This window comes from Bubalus kerabau, chromosome 5, assembly GCF_029407905.1.
Source record: "Bubalus kerabau isolate K-KA32 ecotype Philippines breed swamp buffalo chromosome 5, PCC_UOA_SB_1v2, whole genome shotgun sequence".
Classification (NCBI taxonomy): Eukaryota; Metazoa; Chordata; class Mammalia; order Artiodactyla; family Bovidae; genus Bubalus; species Bubalus kerabau.
In genome coordinates, this window is record NC_073628.1 from 82468043 (window position 1) to 82474042 (window position 6000).

General features: G+C 46.7%; 1 protein-coding gene across 3 annotated transcripts in view; it reads right to left on the bottom strand.

Annotated features, from left to right (window-relative positions):
• The window catches only part of LBR (lamin B receptor), a 28252-nt gene extending 25467 nt beyond the window's left edge, over positions 1-2785 (bottom strand). Inside the window, exon 1 of one of the 3 annotated variants that reach the window (XM_055581990.1) lies at positions 2640-2785. The gene's annotated coding sequence lies outside the window, so the exon portion shown is untranslated. The remainder of the gene's footprint in view (positions 1-2639) is intronic. The other 2 variants (XM_055581991.1, XM_055581988.1) reach the window with 2 other exon arrangements.
• Positions 2786-6000: the final 3215 nt, after the last annotated feature.

The following is a 6000-nucleotide window of genomic DNA, read 5'->3' on the forward strand; positions in this document are numbered from 1 at the left end:
TAGTTCTCTGATGTCAGTTGACCAGGGTTGGCAGAAGGCAATTACATCTTTCTACATGAAGATGTCATTCAAGTTTCAAATAACTCTTTATAAACTTTTGAAACCCAGTCCCTCAGGAATTAAGGGCTGCCTGTGTGTGTGCTAAGTCACTTCAGTAATGTCCGACTCTGTGCTACCCACGGACTATACCCATGGACTATAGTCTTTCTCCATGGGATTCTCCAGGCAAGAAGACCGGAGTGGGTTGTCATGCCCTTCTCCAGGGGATCTTCCTGACCCGGGGCTCAAACCCAGGTCTCTTATGTCTCCTGCATTGGCAGGCAGGTTCTTTACCACTAGCGAAAATCCCTTGAGCAGATTCTGTCCCTTTCTGAAATTTTATCGCACAGATACCACATACACAGTATCTATCCAATACTGGTCATAGGTCAATGCCAAAGAGGTTTTTCTGTTATCAATCAAATATTTGGGGTTAAATAAATTAAGATATCTCGTCGATATCTGTTAAGTCTCTAAACTCCACTTAAAAAAAAAAGAATTAGGAAAAGCAATCTTTCATATGGTGGTTGAAAAAGGAAAAAAAAAAAAGGGACAAACCAGCATTCTTCTCAGGAGACCTCTATCTCATACACAAATGTTCCAAAAGATGAAACCACCACCATTATGGTGGTACACCTCCACTTTGCACGAGTATCACACAGTGCATCACATCCTAACCCTGCAGGAGTCACCAGGCAGGTAGGACAGAAAAGCCCCAGGACATTTATGCAGTCACCATACCATCACCTCCTGCTGCTACTGCTGCTAAGTCGCTTCAGTCGTGTCCGACTCTGTGCGACCCCACAGACGGCAGCCCACCAGGCTCCCCTGTCCCTGAGATTCTCCAGGCAAGAACACTGGAGTGGGTTGCCATTTCCTTCTCCAATGCGTGAAAGTGAAAAGTGAAAGTGAAGTCGCTCAGTCGTGTCCTACTCTTAGCAACCCCATGGACTGCAGCCTGCCAGGCTCCTCCATCCATGGGATTTTCCAGATAACAGTACTGGAGTGGGTTGCCATTGCCTAGAAAGTCAAAAGATAGGCCTCCCTCAAAAGGGAGGTTTTAGCCAAGTATGTCTGCAAAGAAAGATTCTGTTTACTGAACACAATGACTTCATCCTCCCATTAGCAGTGGAAACATGGGGACCCTCAGGCTTTTCTCTATTAAGCCACATGCTTGCTAACTTCAGTGTCAGTTGGCACTGGAATCCTTACACATTTCGGCTCCAATATGTTACTGTTTATCAGCACAACAGAATGTGCTATTCCCTGCTGATCACATCTTCGGTCATCTTTCTTCACTTTCCCAAATCAGTCTAAACATGGCAAAGAAAGGGGAGTGCAAATGAAGTCTCACAGCTTCCCTCTTCAACACCTGCACCCAAGGCTGGCCTACCGGGCAAAACCCAAACAGGAACCCCTGGCCTAGCTCCTGCCCCTGCCGCAGGGTGCAGAAGAAACTGCCATCTTCCTGGCTGCACAGGCAGGATGGCCCCATTATAGTCCTAAGCAAAATAAAAAACTGAAGGAGCAATAAATTCCCTCCTACTCACCCTTTCCCCTCCTCTCTAGACAGCTCTCAGAAACCAAACTTAAATTGGACTTGGTGCTCGATCTAAATTAGTGCACACACACCCATCCTTTCCTCCATGGCAATTACTACGGTGTCTTTACAGATGTGCACGTGCTTATTTGCAAGGTCCCTGAGGGCTGGGACCAGAAGTATGGGGTCTAGCTGGGTCCGGCCGGGTGCAGGCTCCTCCACACATAAAGTGAGCAAGTTCACTCGCTCTGGGTTGAACCCTTGAATCGTCCACGCGCTGTCCAATGTATCTACTGGGTCATTCTGAGTATCAACAGCCTGATTCCCGATCAGACCGCGTAATAATTTTGGTGAACCGCCTGGAACCAGGCCCTTTGCAGTCAGGCGCTTATTTTTTTTTAAGCCTTAAAAAGATGTATTAAAAAGAAGGGGGGGAAAGGATCGAGCTTTAGCAGGAGCACCCAAACCTGCCTAACTACCCGTTTTTTGAGTGAGCAGAAACACCGGGCGGGGGAATGCAATGCATGCAGCCAGCCTTGGAAGTCGCCAGAGACGGCCACGACCCTCCAGACCAGTGACAACCACCGACAATTAAAGTCAACTTGGCAACCCCACTTCCCCGTCCGCCAGGCTGCCGCGCCTGTTCTGCCTACCCAAGAGCTGGGCCCGCCAAGCCACCCGGCTAATCTGTCAAAAAGGCGCTCAGAGCAGTCTTGGGAGGGCCGATGCTGCAGGGCGGGGACAAAGGCACCGGGGTGGATCACCCACCCACACATCCTCCCCAGACAACATCATTTTACTCCGACGCGGCGCGTCCAAAATGGAGGGAAACGTCGGCAATTTAAAACCACAGCTTCATTTCCGCAGCTGGCCGGGCCGGGCGCACTTCAAGCCTCGCCAGCAGCCGCCCGGACCGACCCGGAGGAGGGGAGGGCGAAGCCGCTGCTCCACGCCAGGCGCCCCGCGACCCCTGTCCATCCGCCGCACCCTCCACGCGGGCCTCCCCCAGATCCTTTGGAGACCGCGCTGCGGGGAGCGGGGCGGGGTTTCGGGAGCTCACCTGCTCAGTGATCCTGCGGGAACACGAACGGCTTCGGGAGAGTCGCAGAGCAGCAACCCGGCGGCGGTTCCGCGCGCGCGACACTGCCCGCTCTCGCGCTCTCGCGCTCCGCGGTCCCGCGGCCCGGGCGCGCGCCTTACCGACCCCGCCCTTTCCTCGCCCCGCCCCTCTGGTCAGCCTTCCCAGGGTTCCTATTGGCTCCTCGGCCTTTTGAATCATGCCCAGAGATGTCGATTCGTCACGAGACGTGGCGCATCCGCCCCGCCCGGCCCCACCTAGCTGCCTGACGAGTTCTGCGGGTGGCAGATCTCGGAGCATTCGCTCCTGGCTCGGCCCACGAAGGCTGTGTTTCCCCCCGGCGTTATCTCAGCCGCCAGACCCACGGACCGCTCGCTCTCCCCACCCTTTCCCTCCCGGCGCTCGCGCCACAGTTGCCTGGCGATACACAGCAGGGAAATTGGTGTATGAAGTAGTAAAAAGCTGTAAAGAAAATAAATTTGCATAACGATCACTAAAGATCAACTTTCCGAGGCCGAAAGTACTTCTTGCTGAAACAGTATTAGTGCTCTCCTGTGTTAAAAAAAACAAACAAACAAACAAACAAAAAAAAACCTCTGGAAACCTTCCGGACGCAGTGGCTCCGAAGGCAACCTGGGACTCCTTTGTCTTGGAAATGGCTGCATCTCGGAAGAAACTGACCTGGACGGTAGCTTGGGGGCTGTGGGGGCAGTGGGGCCAGTGGGTGGATGTGGGGGTTAGCAAAGAATGTCCACGGGTTCCTTACAGCTCACATCGTTTCTAGGACTGCTGATGTAAGGAGGAGAATCAACATTACGGGGAGGTCCTGCAGAGATATAGTAGAAAATACTCACCAACGTGCTGTGTCGCACAGAAAATTCTGTCCGTGTACACTGAGATACCACTTGACCTGCACACCCGCAACCCCGCAGCTTTAGTTTTACTTGGCCTCCAGAATGCTGAATCATTACACTGTTGACGACGAATCTGTTATGGATCCTAAACCTTTTTTTTTCTTTCTCTCCAAGTTATCATTATTGGTTAGTTGGTTTCCTTCCTCTGAGGTCAAGAGTTTAAAGCAGTCCACTGAGGTTCCCCATTTTGCAGTGTGGTTTTAATCAAAGTATTTTTTTAACCCAACTACTAGATTAATCTAACTTACTATATAAATTTAAGTGAATTTCTATTTTGGAAGCACTGTCCATTAAATTATAATAAGTGGACTTTACCATTTATAGCCCAGCTTCCGGTGCAAGACTGCTCATTTTCTCAGTTACAACTACAAAACACCCAGGTTTACAACTACAAAAAAGTAAAAAACAAATAACACATTGAGCTTTCTCTGTCTCCCACATGCAGTGTTCAATGAGTGGTGAATTTCCCAGTTTAGCTCTAAGACATTTGTCATCCACAGTTAGCCAGTTGTGGATTTTCAGAAAATATATAGTCACTTGAAGAGCCGTGTCTTGGCACTGGTATTTCCCTGGCAGGTTAGTGGTAGACTCCAAGCTCCCTATGCATGGATTCGATCCCTGATCCGGGAACTAACGTCCCAAATGAAAGGCTCAACCAAAAAAAAAAGATTAAAGCATAACCAGTGGCTACGAGTGGCACAGTCCCTGTTCCCACTGAGTAGTGGAGAAGAAAAGCCAATCAGCACTGCCACTAAAGCAGCCAAAAGACGGACGTGGGGCCAGGAAGGCTTAGATATGAAATAACAAGAAATGTGATGTCTTCTAATGTGCCCATTATTTGGCTCTGCTTCCCAGAGGATCTGGGGTATCAGGTCTGACACATGTCTTTCAGGATATAGATCTAGGTACAATTTCCCATGGCATGAAGAAGTACAGCTGGACTCATTTGGTACTGTTCATAACAAACTCTTATGCACTGTGAGCTGCAGAAAGCCTTCTTTCATAAAGTAAAAGAATCCCAAGAGCTGTCTGATAAAAACACATTTTTTTTTTTTTACTATCTTCCATTTCACTTTATTTTTTTTTTATTTTATTTTAAAACACATTTTTACCAATGTTGTTTGACCTGATTGGCTTGTATTCACATAGCTATGGAGTTCGCAGTTAGCATGATGAAATAATTACGTTGGTCTTGACACAATTTTTTCTTTCATTTTTATTTGAAGAACTTACATTTATGTATATTTACAACACTTACTTATCCCCCCACTTTTTTTAATATTTAACTATCAGAGGCCAGAAGGAGAGACTTTCAGTACATGGACCCAAGTATACTGCTATCCTCAGCTTCAGTGGAAGAATTTAAAACAGCTAAGGCTAGTGAGAAAGAAAAGAAGAGGCGGGAGTTGGTATAATAATCATAGTAACTAGTTTTATTTATTAAGTTCTGTCCTCTGCCTCCTGCTGCTCTAAGGACTTTTTGTATCTTCATTTATTTATTTCACTTGACCCTCAAGACATCACTGGGCCCTGTGAGTCAGTGTGAATTTCAGTTCTAACACTCACTTTCAGTCCTCTCCTAGCCAGTTCTCAAAGTCTTGATTCCCTCATTTGTAAAGTGGGGATAATAAGTGTACCTGTTCTACAAGGTGATTGTGAGGATTAAATCCAATTATATTAGGTCGGTGCAAAAGTAATTGTGGTTTTGCATTGTTGAACTTTGCTGTTTGATATTGGAATACATTCTTAAATGTGGTTATGTTATACATCATTTTAATGCACAATTCTTGCGTTATGCTTCTTTGCTAATGACGTTACTTGCTATTTATTTATATTTATTTTAGGCTAGGGAAATGATGTTAGACAAAAAGCAAACTCAAGCGATTTTCTTATTTGAGTTCAAAATGGGTTAAGGTTAGGGTTGTAAAGCAGCGGAGAAAACTCTCAACATCAACAACACATTTGGCCCAGGAACTGCTAACAAACGTACAGCACAGTAGTGATTCAAGAAATTTTACAAAGGAAATGAGAGTCTTAAAGATGAGCAGCTCAGTGGCCAGCCATCAGAAGTTGACAATGACCAAATGAGAGGATCACTGAAGCTGATCCTCTTACAACTACACAAGAAGTTGCCAAAGAACTTAACCTTGACCATTCTACAGTCATTTGGCATTTGAAGTAAATTGGAAAGGTAAGAAAGCTCATTAAGTGGGTGCCTCATGAGCTGACCAAAAATCAAAAAAATTGTCATTTTGAAGTGTCATCTTCTCTTATTCTACATAACAAGAGCAAACCATTTCTCCTTCTAATTGTGACATGTGACAAAAGTGGATTTTATACAACAACTGGTAACGACCAGCTCAGTGGCTGGACTGAGAAGTTCCAGAGCCAAACTTGCACCAAAGAGTGGTCAGGGTCACTGTTTGGTG